We start from the raw sequence: 17,995 nt of genomic DNA, 5'->3' as shown, positions 1-17,995 counted from the left end.
AGAGTTGTGAAGCAATTTTAAGCGTCAGCGGAATTCCGAGAACAATGGAAGTGTTCCGAAGCATTTTTAAACGTCAGCGGAATTCCGTGAACAATGGAAGAGTTCTGAAGCATTTTTAAAAGTCAGCGGAATTCTGAGAACAATAGAAGAGTTGTGAAGCATTTTTAAGCGTCAGCGGAATTCCGAGAACAATGGAAGATTTCCGAAGCATTTTTAAACGTCAGCGGAATTCTGCGAACACTGGAAGAGTTCCGAAGCATTTTTAAACTTCAGCGGAATTTGGAGAACAATCGAAGAGTTCCGAAGCATTTTTAAAAGTCAGCGGAATTCCGAGAACAATGGAAGAGTTGTGAAGCATTTTTAAGCGTCAGCGGAATTCCGAGAACAATGGAAGAGTTCCGAAGCATTTTTAAACTTCAGCAGAATTCTGAGAACAATGGAAGAGTTCTGAAGCATTTTTAAACGTCAGCAGATTTTGAAAACAATGGAAGATTTCCGAAGCATTTTTAAACGTCAGCGGAATTCTGCAAACACTGGAAGAGTTCCGAAGCATTTTTAAACTTCAGCGGAATTTGGAGAACAATCAAAGAGTTCCGAAGCAATTTTAAAAGTCAGCGGAATTCCGAGAACAATGGAAGAGTTGTGAAGCATTTTTAAACGTCAGTGGAATTCCAAGAACAAAGGAGGAGTTCCGAAGCATTTTTAAACGTCAGCGGAATTCCGAGAACAATGCAAGAGTTCCGAAGCATTTTTAAACGTCAGTGGAATTCCAAGAACAAAGGAAGAGTTCCGAAGCATTTTTAAACGTCAGCGGAATTCCGAGAACAATGGAAGAGTTCCGAAGCATACTTAAACTTCAGCGGAATTCCGAGAACAATGGAAGAGTTCTGAAGCATTTTTAAAAGTCAGCGGAATTCCGAGAACAATGGAAGAGTTCCGAAGCATTTTTAAAAGTCAGCGGAATTCCGAGAACAATGGAAGAGTTCCGAAGCATTTTTAAAAGTCAGCAGAATTCCGAGAACAATAGAAGGGTACCAAAGCATGTTTAAACTTCAGCGGAATTCTGAGAACAATGGAAGAGTTCCGAAGCATTTTTAAACATCAGCGGAATTCCGAGAACAATGGAAGAGTTCTGAAGCATTTTTAAACGTCAGCGGAATTTTGAAAACAATGGAAGATTTCCGAAGCATTTTTAAACGTCAGCGAAATTCTGCGAACACTGGAAGAGTTCCGAAGCATTTTTAAACTTCAGCGGAATTTGGAGAACAATCGAATAGTTCCGAAGCATTTTTAAAAGTCAGCGGAATTCCGAGAACAATGGAAGAGTTCTGAAGCATTTTTAAACGTCAGCGGAATTCCGAGAACAATGGAAGAGTTCTGAAGCCTTTTTAAATGTCAGCGGAATTCCGAGAACAATGGAAGAGTTCCGAAGCCTTTTTAAATGTCAGCGGAATTCCGAGAACAATGGAAGAGTTCCGAAGCATTTTTAAATGTCAGCGGAATTCTGAGAACAATGAAAGAGTTCCGAAGCATTTTTAAACTTCAGCAGAATTCCGAGAACAATGGAAGAGTTCCGAAGCATACTTAAACTTCAGCGGAATTCCGAGAACAATGGAAGAGTTCTGAAGCATTTTTAAACGTCAGCGGAATTCCGAGAACAATGGAAGATTTCCGAAGCATTTTTAAACGTCAGCGGAATTCCGAAAACAATGGAAGAGTTCTGAATCCTTTATAAATGTCAGCAGAATTCCGAGAACAATGGAAGAGTTCCGAAGCATTTTTAAATGTCAGCGTAATTCTGAGAACAATGGAAGAGTTCCGAAGCATTTTTAAACTTCAGCAGAATTCCGAGAACAATGGAAGAGTTCCGAAGCATACTTAAACTTCAGCGGAATTCCGAGAACAATGGAAGAGTTCTGAAGCATTTTTAAAAGTCAGCGGAATACCGAGAACAATGGAAGAGTTGTGAAGCATTTTTTAACGTCAGCGGAATTCCAGAACAATGGAAGAGTTCCGAAGCATTTTTAAATGTCAGCGGAATTCCGAGAACAATGGAAGAGTTCCAAAACATTTTTAAATGTCAGCAGAATTCCGAGAACAATGGAAGAGTTCCGAAGCAATTTTAAACTACAGCAGAATTCCGAGAACAATGGAAGAGTTCTGAAGCCTTTTTAAATGTCAGCGGAATTCCGAGAACAATGGAAGAGTTCCGAAACATTTTTAAATGTCAGCGGAATTCTGAGAACAATGGAAGATTTCCGAAGCATTTTTAAACGTCAGCGGAATTCTGTGAACACAGGAAGAGTTCCGAAGCATTTTTAAAAGTCAGCGGAATTCCGAGAACAATGGAAGAGTTGTGAAGCATTTTTAAACGTCAGCGGAATTCCGAGAACAATGGAAGAGTTCCGAAGCATTTTTAAACGTCAGCGGAATTCCGAGAACAATTGAAGAGTTCTGAAGGCTTTTTTAATGTCTGCGGAATTCCGAGAACAATGGAAGAGTTCCGAAGCATTTTTAAATGTCAGCGGAATTCTGAGAAAAATGGAAGAGTTCCAAAGCATTTTTAAACTTCAGCAGAATTCCGAGAACAATGGAAGAGTTCCGAAGCATACTTAAACTTCAGCGGAATTCCGAGAACAAAGGAAGAGTTCAGAAGCATTTTTAAAAGTCAGCTGAATACCGAGAACAATGGAAGAGTTGTGAAGCATTTTTAAGCATCAGCGGAATTCCGAGAACAATGGAAGAGTTCCGAAGCATTTTTAAACGTCAGCGGAATTCCGAGAACAATGAAAGAGTTCTGAAGCCTTTTTAAATGTCAGCGGAATTCCGAGAACAATGGAAGAGTTCTGAAGCCTTTTTAAATGTCAGCGGAATTCCGAGAACAATGGAAGAGTTCTGAAGACTTTTTAAATGTCAGCGGAATTCTGAGAACAATGGAAGAGTTCTGAAGCATTTTTAAAAGTCAGCGGAATTCTGAAAACAATAGAAGAGTTGTGAAGCTTTTTTAAGCGTCAGCGGAATTCCGAGAACAATCGAAGAGTTCCGAAGCATTTTTAAACTTCAGCAGAATTCTGAGAACAATGGAAGAGTTCCGAAGCATTCTTAAACTTCAGCGGAATTCCGAGGACAATGGAAGAGTTCCGAAGCATTTTTAAATGTCAGCGGAATTCCGAGAACAATAGAAGAGTTGTGAAGAATTTTTAAGCGTCAGCGGAATTTCGAGAACAATGGAAGTGTTCCGAAGCATTTTTATACTTCAGCAGAATTCTGAGAACAATGGAAGAGTTCTGAAGCATTCTTAAACTTCAGCGGAATTCCGAGAACAATGGAACAGTTTTGAAGAAATTTTAAGCATCAGCGGAATTCCGAGAACAATGGAAGAGTTCCGAAGCATTTTTAAACTTCAGAAGAATTCTGAGAAAAATGGAAGAGTTCCGAAGCATTCTTAAACTTCAGCGGAATTCCGAGAACAATGGAAGAGTTTCGAAGCATTTTTAAAAGTCAGCGGAATTCCGAGAACAATAGAAGAGTTGTGAAGCAATTTTAAGCGTCAGCGGAATTCCGAGAACAATGGAAGAGTTCCGAAGCATTTTTAAACGTCAGCGGAATTCCGAGAACAATGGAAGAATTCCAAAGCATTTTTAAACTTCAAAACTTCAGCGGAATTCCGAGAACAATGGAAGTGTTCCGAAGCATTTTTAAAAGTCAGCAGAATTCCGAGAACAATGGAAGAATTCCGAAGCATTTTTAAAAGTCAGCAGAATTCCGAGAACAATAGAAGGGTACCAAAGCATGTTTAAACTTCAGCGGAATTCTGAGAACAATGTAAGCGTTCCGAAGCATTTTTAAACTTCACCGGAATTCCGAGAACAATGGAAGGTTTCCGAAGCATTTTTAAACGTCAGCGGAATTCCGAGAACAATGGAAGAGTTCTGAAGCATTTTTAAACGTCAGCGGAATTTTGAAAACAATGGAAGATTTCCGAAGCATTTTTAAACGTCAGCGGAATTCTGCGAACACTGGAAGAGTTCCGAAGCATTTTTAAACTTCAGCAGAATTTGGAGAACAATCGAAGAGTTCTGAAGCATTTTTAAAAGTCAGCAGAATTCCGAGAACAATGGAAGAGTTGTGAAGCATTTTTAAGCGTCAGCGGAATTCCGAGAACAATGGAAGAGTTCCGAAGCATTTTTAAACTTCAGCAGAATTCTGAGAACAATGGAAGAGTTCTGAAGCATTCTTAAACTTCAGCGGAATTCCGAGAACAATGGAAGAGTTCCGAAGCATTTTTAAAAGTCAGCGGAATTCCGAGAACAATGGAAGAGTTCCGAAGCATTTTTAAAAGTCAGCAGAATTCCGAGAACAATAGAAGGGTACCAAAGCATGTTTAAACTTCAGCGGAATTCTGAGAACAATGGAAGATTTCCGAAGCATTTTTAAATGTCAGCGGAATTCCGAGAACAATGGAAGAGTTCTGAAGCATTTTTAAACATCAGCGGAATTTTGAAAACAATGGAAGATTTCCGAAGCATTTTTAAACGTCAGCGGAATTCTGCGAACACTGGAAGAGTTCCGAAGCAGTTTTAAAAGTCAGCGGAATTCCGAGAACAATGGAAGAGTTGTGAAGCATTTTTAAGCGTCAGCGGAATTCCGAGAACAATGGAAGAATTCCTAAGCATTTTTAAACTTCAAAACTTCAGCGGAATTCCGAGAACAATGGAAGAGTTCCGAAGCATTTTTAAAAGTCAGCGGAATTCCGAGAACAATGGAAGAGTTCCGAAGCATTTTTAAAAGTCAGCAGAATTCCGAGAACAATACAAGGGTACCAAAGCATGTTTAAACTTCAGCGGAATTCTGAGAAAAATGTAAGCGTTCCGAAGCATTTTTAAACTTCACCGCAATTCCGAGAACAATGGAAGAGTTCTGAAGCATTTTTAAACGTCAGCGGAATTTTGAAAACAATGGAAGATTTCCGAAGCATTTTTAAACGTCAGCGGAATTCTGCGAACACTGGAAGAGTTCCGAAGCATTTTTAAACTTCAGCGGAATTCCGAGAACAATGGAAGAGTTGTGAAGCATTTTTAAAAGTCAGCGGAATTCCGAGAACAATAGAAGAGTTGTGAAGCAATTTTAAGCGTCAGCGGAATTCCGAGAACAATGGAAGTGTTCCGAAGCATTTTTAAACGTCAGCGGAATTCCGAGAACAATGGAAGAGTTCCTAAGCATTTTTAAACGTCAGCGGAATTCCGAGAACAATGGAAGAGTTCCGAAGCATTTTTAAAAGTCAGCGGAATTCCGAGAACAATGGAAGAGTTGTGAAGCATTTTTAAGCGTCAGCGGAATTCCGAGAACAATGGAAAAATTCCGAAGCATTTTTAAACTTCAAAACTTCAGCGGAATTCCGAGAACAATGGAAGAGTTCCGAAGCATTTTTAAAAGTCAGCGGAATTCCGAGAACAATGGAAGAGTTCCGAAGCATTTTTAAAAGTCAGCAGAATTCCGAGAACAATAGAAGGGTACCAAAGCATGTTTAAACTTCAGCGGAATTCTGAGAACAATGTAAGCGTTCCGAAGCATTTTTAAACTTCACCGCAATTCCGAGAACAATGGAAGAGTTCCGAAGCATTTTTAAACGTCAGCGGAATTCCGAGAACAATGGAAGAGTTCTGAAGCATTTTTAAACGTCAGCGGAATTTTGAAAACAATGGAAGATTTCCGAAGCATTTTTAAACGTCAGCGGAATTCTGCGAACACTGGAAGAGTTCCGAAGCATTTTTAAACTTCAGCGGAATTCCGAGAACAATGGAAGAGTTGTGAAGCATTTTTAAAAGTCAGCGGAATTCCGAGAACAATAGAAGAGTTGTGAAGCAATTTTAAGCGTCAGCGGAATTCCGAGAACAATGGAAGTGTTCCGAAGCATTTTTAAACGTCAGCGGAATTCCGAGAACAATGGAAGAGTTCCTAAGCATTTTTAAACGTCAGCGGAATTCCGAGAACAATGGAAGAGTTCCGAAGCATTTTTAAAAGTCAGCGGAATTCCGAGAACAATGGAAGAGTTGTGAAGCATTTTTAAGCGTCAGCGGAATTCCGAGAACAATGGAAAAATTCCGAAGCATTTTTAAACTTCAAAACTTCAGCGGAATTCCGAGAACAATGGAAGAGTTCCGAAGCATTTTTAAAAGTCAGCGGAATTCCGAGAACAATGGAAGAGTTCCGAAGCATTTTTAAAAGTCAGCAGAATTCCGAGAACAATAGAAGGGTACCAAAGCATGTTTAAACTTCAGCGGAATTCTGAGAACAATGTAAGCGTTCCGAAGCATTTTTAAACTTCACCGCAATTCCGAGAACAATGGAAGAGTTCCGAAGCATTTTTAAACGTCAGCGGAATTCCGAGAACAATGGAAGAGTTCTGAAGCATTTTTAAACGTCAGCGGAATTTTGAAAACAATGGAAGATTTCCGAAGCATTTTTAAACGTCAGCGGAATTCTGCGAACACTGGTAGAGTTCCGAAGCATTTTTAAACTTCAGCGGAATTTGGAGAACAATCGAAGAGTTCCGAAGCATTTTTAAAAGTCAGCGGAATTCCGAGAACAATGGAAGAGTTGTGAAGCATTTTTAAGCGTCAGCGGAATTCCGAGAACAATGGAAGAGTTCCGAAGCATTTTTAAACTTCAGCAGAATTCCGAGAACAATGGAAGAGTTCCGAAGCATTTTTAAAAGTCAGCAGAATTCCGAGAACAATAGAAGGGTACCAAAGCATGTGTAAACTTCAGCGGAATTCTGAGAACAATGTAAGAGTTCCGAAGCATTTTTAAAAGTCAGCGGAATTCCGAGAACAATGGAAGAGTTGTGAAGCATTTTTAAGCGTCAGCGGAATTCCGAGAACAATGGAAGAGTTCCGAAGCATTTTAAAAGTCAGCAGAATTCCGAGAACAATAGAAGGGTACCAAAGCATGTTTAAACTTCAGCGGAATTCTGAGAACAATGTAAGAGTTCCGAAGAATTTTTAAACTTCACCGGAATTCCGAGAACAATGGAAGAGTTCCGAAGCATTTTTAAACGTCAGCGGAATTCCGAGAACAATGGAAGAGTTCTGAAGCATTTTTAAACGTCAGCGGAGTTTTGAAAACAATGGAAGATTTCCGAAGCATTTTTAAACGTCAGCGGAATTCTGCGAACACTGGAAGAGTTCCGAAGCATTTTTAAAAGTCAGCGGAATTCCGAGAACAATGGAAGTGTTCCGAAGCATTTTTAAACGTCAGCGGAATTCCGAGAACAATGGAAGAGTTCCTAAGCATTTTTAAACGTCAGCGGAATTCCGAGAACAATGGAAGAGTTCCGAAGCATTTTTAAAAGTCAGCGGAATTCCGAGAACAATGGAAGAGTTGTGAAGCATTTTTAAGCGTCAGCGGAATTCCGAGAACAATGGAAAAATTCCGAAGCATTTTTAAACTTCAAAACTTCAGCGGAATTCCGAGAACAATGGAAGAGTTCCGAAGCATTTTTAAAAGTCAGCGGAATTCCGAGAACAATGGAAGAGTTCCGAAGCATTTTTAAAAGTCAGCAGAATTCCGAGAACAATAGAAGGGTACCAAAGCATGTTTAAACTTCAGCGGAATTCTGAGAACAATGTAAGCGTTCCGAAGCATTTTTAAACTTCACCGCAATTCCGAGAACAATGGAAGAGTTCCGAAGCATTTTTAAACGTCAGCGGAATTCCGAGAACAATGGAAGAGTTCTGAAGCATTTTTAAACGTCAGCGGAATTTTGAAAACAATGGAAGATTTCCGAAGCATTTTTAAACGTCAGCGGAATTCTGCGAACACTGGTAGAGTTCCGAAGCATTTTTAAACTTCAGCGGAATTTGGAGAACAATCGAAGAGTTCCGAAGCATTTTTAAAAGTCAGCGGAATTCCGAGAACAATGGAAGAGTTGTGAAGCATTTTTAAGCGTCAGCGGAATTCCGAGAACAATGGAAGAGTTCCGAAGCATTTTTAAACTTCAGCAGAATTCCGAGAACAATGGAAGAGTTCCGAAGCATTTTTAAAAGTCAGCAGAATTCCGAGAACAATAGAAGGGTACCAAAGCATGTGTAAACTTCAGCGGAATTCTGAGAACAATGTAAGAGTTCCGAAGCATTTTTAAAAGTCAGCGGAATTCCGAGAACAATGGAAGAGTTGTGAAGCATTTTTAAGCGTCAGCGGAATTCCGAGAACAATGGAAGAGTTCCGAAGCATTTTAAAAGTCAGCAGAATTCCGAGAACAATAGAAGGGTACCAAAGCATGTTTAAACTTCAGCGGAATTCTGAGAACAATGTAAGAGTTCCGAAGAATTTTTAAACTTCACCGGAATTCCGAGAACAATGGAAGAGTTCCGAAGCATTTTTAAACGTCAGCGGAATTCCGAGAACAATGGAAGAGTTCTGAAGCATTTTTAAACGTCAGCGGAGTTTTGAAAACAATGGAAGATTTCCGAAGCATTTTTAAACGTCAGCGGAATTCTGCGAACACTGGAAGAGTTCCGAAGCATTTTTAAAAGTCAGCGGAATTCCGAGAACAATGGAAGAGTTGTGAAGCATTTTTAAGCGTCAGCGGAATTCCGAGAACAATGGAAGAATTCCGAAGCATTTTTAAACTTCAAAACTTCAGCGGAATTCCGAGAACAATGGAAGAGTTCCGAAGCATTTTTAAAAGTCAGCAGAATTCCGAGAACAATGGAAGGGTACCATAGCATGTTTAAACTTCAGCGGAATTCTGAGAACAATGTAAGCGTTCCGAAGCATTTTTAAACTTCACCGCAATTCCGAGAACAATGGAAGAGTTCCGAAGCATTTTTAAATGTCAGCGGAATTCCGAGAACAATGGAAGAGTTCTGAAGCATTTTTAAACGTCAGCGGAATTTTGAAAACAATGGAAGATTTCCGAAGCATTTTTAAACGTCAGCGGAATTCTGCGAACACTGGAAGAGTTCCGAAGCATTTTTAAACTTCAGCGGAATTCCGAGAACAATGGAAGAGTTTCGAAGCATTTTTAAAAGTCAGCGGAATTCCGAGAACAATAGAAGAGTTGTGAAGCAATTTTAAGCGTCAGCGGAATTCCGAGAACAATGGAAGTGTTCCGAAGCATTTTTAAACGTCAGCGGAATTCCGTGAACAATGGAAGAGTTCTGAAGCATTTTTAAAAGTCAGCGGAATTCTGAGAACAATAGAAGAGTTGTGAAGCATTTTTAAGCGTCAGCGGAATTCCGAGAACAATGGAAGATTTCCGAAGCATTTTTAAACGTCAGCGGAATTCTGCGAACACTGGAAGAGTTCCGAAGCATTTTTAAACTTCAGCGGAATTTGGAGAACAATCGAAGAGTTCCGAAGCATTTTTAAAAGTCAGCGGAATTCCGAGAACAATGGAAGAGTTGTGAAGCATTTTTAAGCGTCAGCGGAATTCCGAGAACAATGGAAGAGTTCCGAAGCATTTTTAAACTTCAGCAGAATTCTGAGAACAATGGAAGAGTTCTGAAGCATTTTTAAACGTCAGCAGATTTTGAAAACAATGGAAGATTTCCGAAGCATTTTTAAACGTCAGCGGAATTCTGCAAACACTGGAAGAGTTCCGAAGCATTTTTAAACTTCAGCGGAATTTGGAGAACAATCAAAGAGTTCCGAAGCAATTTTAAAAGTCAGCGGAATTCCGAGAACAATGGAAGAGTTGTGAAGCATTTTTAAACGTCAGTGGAATTCCAAGAACAAAGGAGGAGTTCCGAAGCATTTTTAAACGTCAGCGGAATTCCGAGAACAATGCAAGAGTTCCGAAGCATTTTTAAACGTCAGTGGAATTCCAAGAACAAAGGAAGAGTTCCGAAGCATTTTTAAACGTCAGCGGAATTCCGAGAACAATGGAAGAGTTCCGAAGCATACTTAAACTTCAGCGGAATTCCGAGAACAATGGAAGAGTTCTGAAGCATTTTTAAAAGTCAGCGGAATTCCGAGAACAATGGAAGAGTTCCGAAGCATTTTTAAAAGTCAGCGGAATTCCGAGAACAATGGAAGAGTTCCGAAGCATTTTTAAAAGTCAGCAGAATTCCGAGAACAATAGAAGGGTACCAAAGCATGTTTAAACTTCAGCGGAATTCTGAGAACAATGGAAGAGTTCCGAAGCATTTTTAAACATCAGCGGAATTCCGAGAACAATGGAAGAGTTCTGAAGCATTTTTAAACGTCAGCGGAATTTTGAAAACAATGGAAGATTTCCGAAGCATTTTTAAACGTCAGCGAAATTCTGCGAACACTGGAAGAGTTCCGAAGCATTTTTAAACTTCAGCGGAATTTGGAGAACAATCGAATAGTTCCGAAGCATTTTTAAAAGTCAGCGGAATTCCGAGAACAATGGAAGAGTTCTGAAGCATTTTTAAACGTCAGCGGAATTCCGAGAACAATGGAAGAGTTCTGAAGCCTTTTTAAATGTCAGCGGAATTCCGAGAACAATGGAAGAGTTCCGAAGCCTTTTTAAATGTCAGCGGAATTCCGAGAACAATGGAAGAGTTCCGAAGCATTTTTAAATGTCAGCGGAATTCTGAGAACAATGAAAGAGTTCCGAAGCATTTTTAAACTTCAGCAGAATTCCGAGAACAATGGAAGAGTTCCGAAGCATACTTAAACTTCAGCGGAATTCCGAGAACAATGGAAGAGTTCTGAAGCATTTTTAAACGTCAGCGGAATTCCGAGAACAATGGAAGATTTCCGAAGCATTTTTAAACGTCAGCGGAATTCCGAAAACAATGGAAGAGTTCTGAATCCTTTATAAATGTCAGCAGAATTCCGAGAACAATGGAAGAGTTCCGAAGCATTTTTAAATGTCAGCGTAATTCTGAGAACAATGGAAGAGTTCCGAAGCATTTTTAAACTTCAGCAGAATTCCGAGAACAATGGAAGAGTTCCGAAGCATACTTAAACTTCAGCGGAATTCCGAGAACAATGGAAGAGTTCTGAAGCATTTTTAAAAGTCAGCGGAATACCGAGAACAATGGAAGAGTTGTGAAGCATTTTTTAACGTCAGCGGAATTCCAGAACAATGGAAGAGTTCCGAAGCATTTTTAAATGTCAGCGGAATTCCGAGAACAATGGAAGAGTTCCAAAACATTTTTAAATGTCAGCAGAATTCCGAGAACAATGGAAGAGTTCCGAAGCAATTTTAAACTACAGCAGAATTCCGAGAACAATGGAAGAGTTCTGAAGCCTTTTTAAATGTCAGCGGAATTCCGAGAACAATGGAAGAGTTCCGAAACATTTTTAAATGTCAGCGGAATTCTGAGAACAATGGAAGATTTCCGAAGCATTTTTAAACGTCAGCGGAATTCTGTGAACACAGGAAGAGTTCCGAAGCATTTTTAAAAGTCAGCGGAATTCCGAGAACAATGGAAGAGTTGTGAAGCATTTTTAAACGTCAGCGGAATTCCGAGAACAATGGAAGAGTTCCGAAGCATTTTTAAACGTCAGCGGAATTCCGAGAACAATTGAAGAGTTCTGAAGGCTTTTTTAATGTCTGCGGAATTCCGAGAACAATGGAAGAGTTCCGAAGCATTTTTAAATGTCAGCGGAATTCTGAGAAAAATGGAAGAGTTCCAAAGCATTTTTAAACTTCAGCAGAATTCCGAGAACAATGGAAGAGTTCCGAAGCATACTTAAACTTCAGCGGAATTCCGAGAACAAAGGAAGAGTTCAGAAGCATTTTTAAAAGTCAGCTGAATACCGAGAACAATGGAAGAGTTGTGAAGCATTTTTAAGCATCAGCGGAATTCCGAGAACAATGGAAGAGTTCCGAAGCATTTTTAAACGTCAGCGGAATTCCGAGAACAATGAAAGAGTTCTGAAGCCTTTTTAAATGTCAGCGGAATTCCGAGAACAATGGAAGAGTTCTGAAGCCTTTTTAAATGTCAGCGGAATTCCGAGAACAATGGAAGAGTTCTGAAGACTTTTTAAATGTCAGCGGAATTCCGAGAACAATGGAAGAGTTCTGAAGCATTTTTAAAAGTCAGCGGAATTCTGAAAACAATAGAAGAGTTGTGAAGCTTTTTTAAGCGTCAGCGGAATTCCGAGAACAATCGAAGAGTTCCGAAGCATTTTTAAACTTCAGCAGAATTCTGAGAACAATGGAAGAGTTCCGAAGCATTCTTAAACTTCAGCGGAATTCCGAGGACAATGGAAGAGTTCCGAAGCATTTTTAAATGTCAGCGGAATTCCGAGAACAATAGAAGAGTTGTGAAGAATTTTTAAGCGTCAGCGGAATTTCGAGAACAATGGAAGAGTTCCGAAGCATTTTTATACTTCAGCAGAATTCTGAGAACAATGGAAGAGTTCTGAAGCATTCTTAAACTTCAGCGGAATTCCGAGAACAATGGAACAGTTTTGAAGAAATTTTAAGCATCAGCGGAATTCCGAGAACAATGGAAGAGTTCCGAAGCATTTTTAAACTTCAGAAGAATTCTGAGAAAAATGGAAGAGTTCCGAAGCATTCTTAAACTTCAGCGGAATTCCGAGAACAATGGAAGAGTTTCGAAGCATTTTTAAAAGTCAGCGGAATTCCGAGAACAATAGAAGAGTTGTGAAGCAATTTTAAGCGTCAGCGGAATTCCGAGAACAATGGAAGAGTTCCGAAGCATTTTTAAACGTCAGCGGAATTCCGAGAACAATGGAAGAATTCCAAAGCATTTTTAAACTTCAAAACTTCAGCGGAATTCCGAGAACAATGGAAGTGTTCCGAAGCATTTTTAAAAGTCAGCAGAATTCCGAGAACAATGGAAGAATTCCGAAGCATTTTTAAAAGTCAGCAGAATTCCGAGAACAATAGAAGGGTACCAAAGCATGTTTAAACTTCAGCGGAATTCTGAGAACAATGTAAGCGTTCCGAAGCATTTTTAAACTTCACCGGAATTCCGAGAACAATGGAAGGTTTCCGAAGCATTTTTAAACGTCAGCGGAATTCCGAGAACAATGGAAGAGTTCTGAAGCATTTTTAAACGTCAGCGGAATTTTGAAAACAATGGAAGATTTCCGAAGCATTTTTAAACGTCAGCGGAATTCTGCGAACACTGGAAGAGTTCCGAAGCATTTTTAAACTTCAGCAGAATTTGGAGAACAATCGAAGAGTTCTGAAGCATTTTTAAAAGTCAGCAGAATTCCGAGAACAATGGAAGAGTTGTGAAGCATTTTTAAGCGTCAGCGGAATTCCGAGAACAATGGAAGAGTTCCGAAGCATTTTTAAACTTCAGCAGAATTCTGAGAACAATGGAAGAGTTCTGAAGCATTCTTAAACTTCAGCGGAATTCCGAGAACAATGGAAGAGTTCCGAAGCATTTTTAAAAGTCAGCGGAATTCCGAGAACAATGGAAGAGTTCCGAAGCATTTTTAAAAGTCAGCAGAATTCCGAGAACAATAGAAGGGTACCAAAGCATGTTTAAACTTCAGCGGAATTCTGAGAACAATGGAAGATTTCCGAAGCATTTTTAAATGTCAGCGGAATTCCGAGAACAATGGAAGAGTTCTGAAGCATTTTTAAACATCAGCGGAATTTTGAAAACAATGGAAGATTTCCGAAGCATTTTTAAACGTCAGCGGAATTCTGCGAACACTGGAAGAGTTCCGAAGCAGTTTTAAAAGTCAGCGGAATTCCGAGAACAATGGAAGAGTTGTGAAGCATTTTTAAGCGTCAGCGGAATTCCGAGAACAATGGAAGAATTCCTAAGCATTTTTAAACTTCAAAACTTCAGCGGAATTCCGAGAACAATGGAAGAGTTCCGAAGCATTTTTAAAAGTCAGCGGAATTCCGAGAACAATGGAAGAGTTCCGAAGCATTTTTAAAAGTCAGCAGAATTCCGAGAACAATACAAGGGTACCAAAGCATGTTTAAACTTCAGCGGAATTCTGAGAAAAATGTAAGCGTTCCGAAGCATTTTTAAACTTCACCGCAATTCCGAGAACAATGGAAGAGTTCTGAAGCATTTTTAAACGTCAGCGGAATTTTGAAAACAATGGAAGATTTCCGAAGCATTTTTAAACGTCAGCGGAATTCTGCGAACACTGGAAGAGTTCCGAAGCATTTTTAAACTTCAGCGGAATTCCGAGAACAATGGAAGAGTTGTGAAGCATTTTTAAAAGTCAGCGGAATTCCGAGAACAATAGAAGAGTTGTGAAGCAATTTTAAGCGTCAGCGGAATTCCGAGAACAATGGAAGTGTTCCGAAGCATTTTTAAACGTCAGCGGAATTCCGAGAACAATGGAAGAGTTCCTAAGCATTTTTAAACGTCAGCGGAATTCCGAGAACAATGGAAGAGTTCCGAAGCATTTTTAAAAGTCAGCGGAATTCCGAGAACAATGGAAGAGTTGTGAAGCATTTTTAAGCGTCAGCGGAATTCCGAGAACAATGGAAAAATTCCGAAGCATTTTTAAACTTCAAAACTTCAGCGGAATTCCGAGAACAATGGAAGAGTTCCGAAGCATTTTTAAAAGTCAGCGGAATTCCGAGAACAATGGAAGAGTTCCGAAGCATTTTTAAAAGTCAGCAGAATTCCGAGAACAATAGAAGGGTACCAAAGCATGTTTAAACTTCAGCGGAATTCTGAGAACAATGTAAGCGTTCCGAAGCATTTTTAAACTTCACCGCAATTCCGAGAACAATGGAAGAGTTCCGAAGCATTTTTAAACGTCAGCGGAATTCCGAGAACAATGGAAGAGTTCTGAAGCATTTTTAAACGTCAGCGGAATTTTGAAAACAATGGAAGATTTCCGAAGCATTTTTAAAAGTCAGCGGAATTCCGAGAACAATGGAAGAGTTCCGAAGCATTTTTAAAAGTCAGCAGAATTCCGAGAACAATACAAGGGTACCAAAGCATGTTTAAACTTCAGCGGAATTCTGAGAAAAATGTAAGCGTTCCGAAGCATTTTTAAACTTCACCGCAATTCCGAGAACAATGGAAGAGTTCCGAAGCATTTTTAAACGTCAGCGGAATTCCGAGAACAATGGAAGAGTTCTGAAGCATTTTTAAACGTCAGCGGAATTTTGAAAACAATGGAAGATTTCCGAAGCATTTTTAAACGTCAGCGGAATTCTGCGAACACTGGAAGAGTTCCGAAGCATTTTTAAACTTCAGCGGAATTCCGAGAACAATGGAAGAGTTGTGAAGCATTTTTAAAAGTCAGCGGAATTCCGAGAACAATAGAAGAGTTGTGAAGCAATTTTAAGCGTCAGCGGAATTCCGAGAACAATGGAAGTGTTCCGAAGCATTTTTAAACGTCAGCGGAATTCCGAGAACAATGGAAGAGTTCCTAAGCATTTTTAAACGTCAGCGGAATTCCGAGAACAATGGAAGAGTTCCGAAGCATTTTTAAAAGTCAGCGGAATTCCGAGAACAATGGAAGAGTTGTGAAGCATTTTTAAGCGTCAGCGGAATTCCGAGAACAATGGAAAAATTCCGAAGCATTTTTAAACTTCAAAACTTCAGCGGAATTCCGAGAACAATGGAAGAGTTCCGAAGCATTTTTAAAAGTCAGCGGAATTCCGAGAACAATGGAAGAGTTCCGAAGCATTTTTAAAAGTCAGCAGAATTCCGAGAACAATAGAAGGGTACCAAAGCATGTTTAAACTTCAGCGGAATTCTGAGAACAATGTAAGCGTTCCGAAGCATTTTTAAACTTCACCGCAATTCCGAGAACAATGGAAGAGTTCCGAAGCATTTTTAAACGTCAGCGGAATTCCGAGAACAATGGAAGAGTTCTGAAGCATTTTTAAACGTCAGCGGAATTTTGAAAACAATGGAAGATTTCCGAAGCATTTTTAAACGTCAGCGGAATTCTGCGAACACTGGTAGAGTTCCGAAGCATTTTTAAACTTCAGCGGAATTTGGAGAACAATCGAAGAGTTCCGAAGCATTTTTAAAAGTCAGCGGAATTCCGAGAACAATGGAAGAGTTGTGAAGCATTTTTAAGCATCAGCGGAATTCCGAGAACAATGGAAGAGTTCTGAAGCATTTTTAAAAGTCAGCGGAATTCTGAAAACAATAGAAGAGTTGTGAAGCTTTTTTAAGCGTCAGCGGAATTCCGAGAACAATCGAAGAGTTCCGAAGCATTTTTAAACTTCAGCAGAATTCTGAGAACAATGGAAGAGTTCCGAAGCATTCTTAAACTTCAGCGGAATTCCGAGGACAATGGAAGAGTTCCGAAGCATTTTTAAATGTCAGCGGAATTCCGAGAACAATAGAAGAGTTGTGTAGCATTTTTAAGCGTCAGCGGAATTTCGAGAACAATGGAAGAGTTCCGAAGCATTTTTATACTTCAGCAGAATTCTGAGAACAATGGAAGAGTTCTGAAGCATTCTTAAACTTCAGCGGAATTCCGAGAACAATGGAACAGTTTTGAAGAAATTTTAAGCATCAGCGGAATTCCGAGAACAATGGAAGAGTTCCGAAGCATTTTTAAACTTCAGAAGAATTCTGAGAAAAATGGAAGAGTTCCGAAGCATTCTTAAACTTCAGCGGAATTCCGAGAACAATGGAAGAGTTTCGAAGCATTTTTAAAAGTCAGCGGAATTCCGAGAACAATAGAAGAGTTGTGAAGCAATTTTAAGCGTCAGCGGAATTCCGAGAACAATGGAAGAGTTCCGAAGCATTTTTAAACGTCAGCGGAATTCCGAGAACAATGGAAGAATTCCAAAGCATTTTTAAACTTCAAAACTTCAGCGGAATTCCGAGAACAATGGAAGTGTTCCGAAGCATTTTTAAAAGTCAGCGGAATTCCGAGAACAATGGAAGAATTCCGAAGCATTTTTAAAAGTCAGCAGAATTCCGAGAACAATAGAAGGGTACCAAAGCATGTTTAAACTTCAGCGGAATTCTGAGAACAATGTAAGCGTTCCGAAGCATTTTTAAACTTCACCGGAATTCCGAGAACAATGGAAGGTTTCCGAAGCATTTTTAAACGTCAGCGGAATTCCGAGAACAATGGAAGAGTTCTGAAGCATTTTTAAACGTCAGCGGAATTTTGAAAACAATGGAAGATTTCCGAAGCATTTTTAAACGTCAGCGGAATTCTGCGAACACTGGAAGAGTTCCGAAGCATTTTTAAACTTCAGCAGAATTTGGAGAACAATCGAAGAGTTCTGAAGCATTTTTAAAAGTCAGCAGAATTCCGAGAACAATGGAAGAGTTGTGAAGCATTTTTAAGCGTCAGCGGAATTCCGAGAACAATGGAAGAGTTCCGAAGCATTTTTAAACTTCAGCAGAATTCTGAGAACAATGGAAGAGTTCTGAAGCATTCTTAAACTTCAGCGGAATTCCGAGAACAATGGAAGAGTTTCGAAGCATTTTTAAAAGTCAGCGGAATTCCGAGAACAATAGAAGAGTTGTGAAGCAATTTTAAGCGTCAGCGGAATTCCAAGAACAATGGAAATGTTCCGAAGCATTTTTAAACGTCAGCGGATTTCCGAGAACAACGGAAGAGTTCTGAAGCATTTTTAAAAGTCAGCGGAATTCTGAGAACAATAGAAGAGTTGTGAAGCATTTTTAAGCGTCAGCGGAATTCCAAGAACAATGGAAGAATTCCGAAGCATTTTTAAACTTCAAAACTTCAGCAGAATTCTGAGAATAATGGAAGAGTTCTGAAGCATTCTTAAACTTCAGCGGAATTCCGAGAACAATGGAAGAGTTCCGAAGCATTTTTAAAAGTCAGCGGAATTCCGAGAACAATGGAAGAGTTCCGAAGCATTTTTAAAAGTCAGCAGAATTCCGAGAACAATAAAAGGGTACCAAAGCATGTTTAAACTTCAGCGGAATTCTGAGAAAAATGTAAGCGTTCCGAAGCATTTTTAAACTTCACCGCAATTCCGAGAACAATGGAAGAGTTCCGAAGCATTTTTAAACGTCAGCGGAATTCCGAGAACAATGGAAGAGTTCTGAAGCATTTTTAAACGTCAGCGGAATTTTGAAAACAATGGAAGATTTCCGAAGCATTTTTA

The sequence above is a fragment of the Phyllobates terribilis genome, unplaced genomic scaffold (genome assembly GCF_046119375.1).
Source record: "Phyllobates terribilis strain yellow unplaced genomic scaffold, ASM4611937v1 Scaffold_15__1_contigs__length_34870131, whole genome shotgun sequence".
Classification (NCBI taxonomy): Eukaryota; Metazoa; Chordata; class Amphibia; order Anura; family Dendrobatidae; genus Phyllobates; species Phyllobates terribilis.
Note: the sequence above shows the minus strand (reverse complement) of the source record.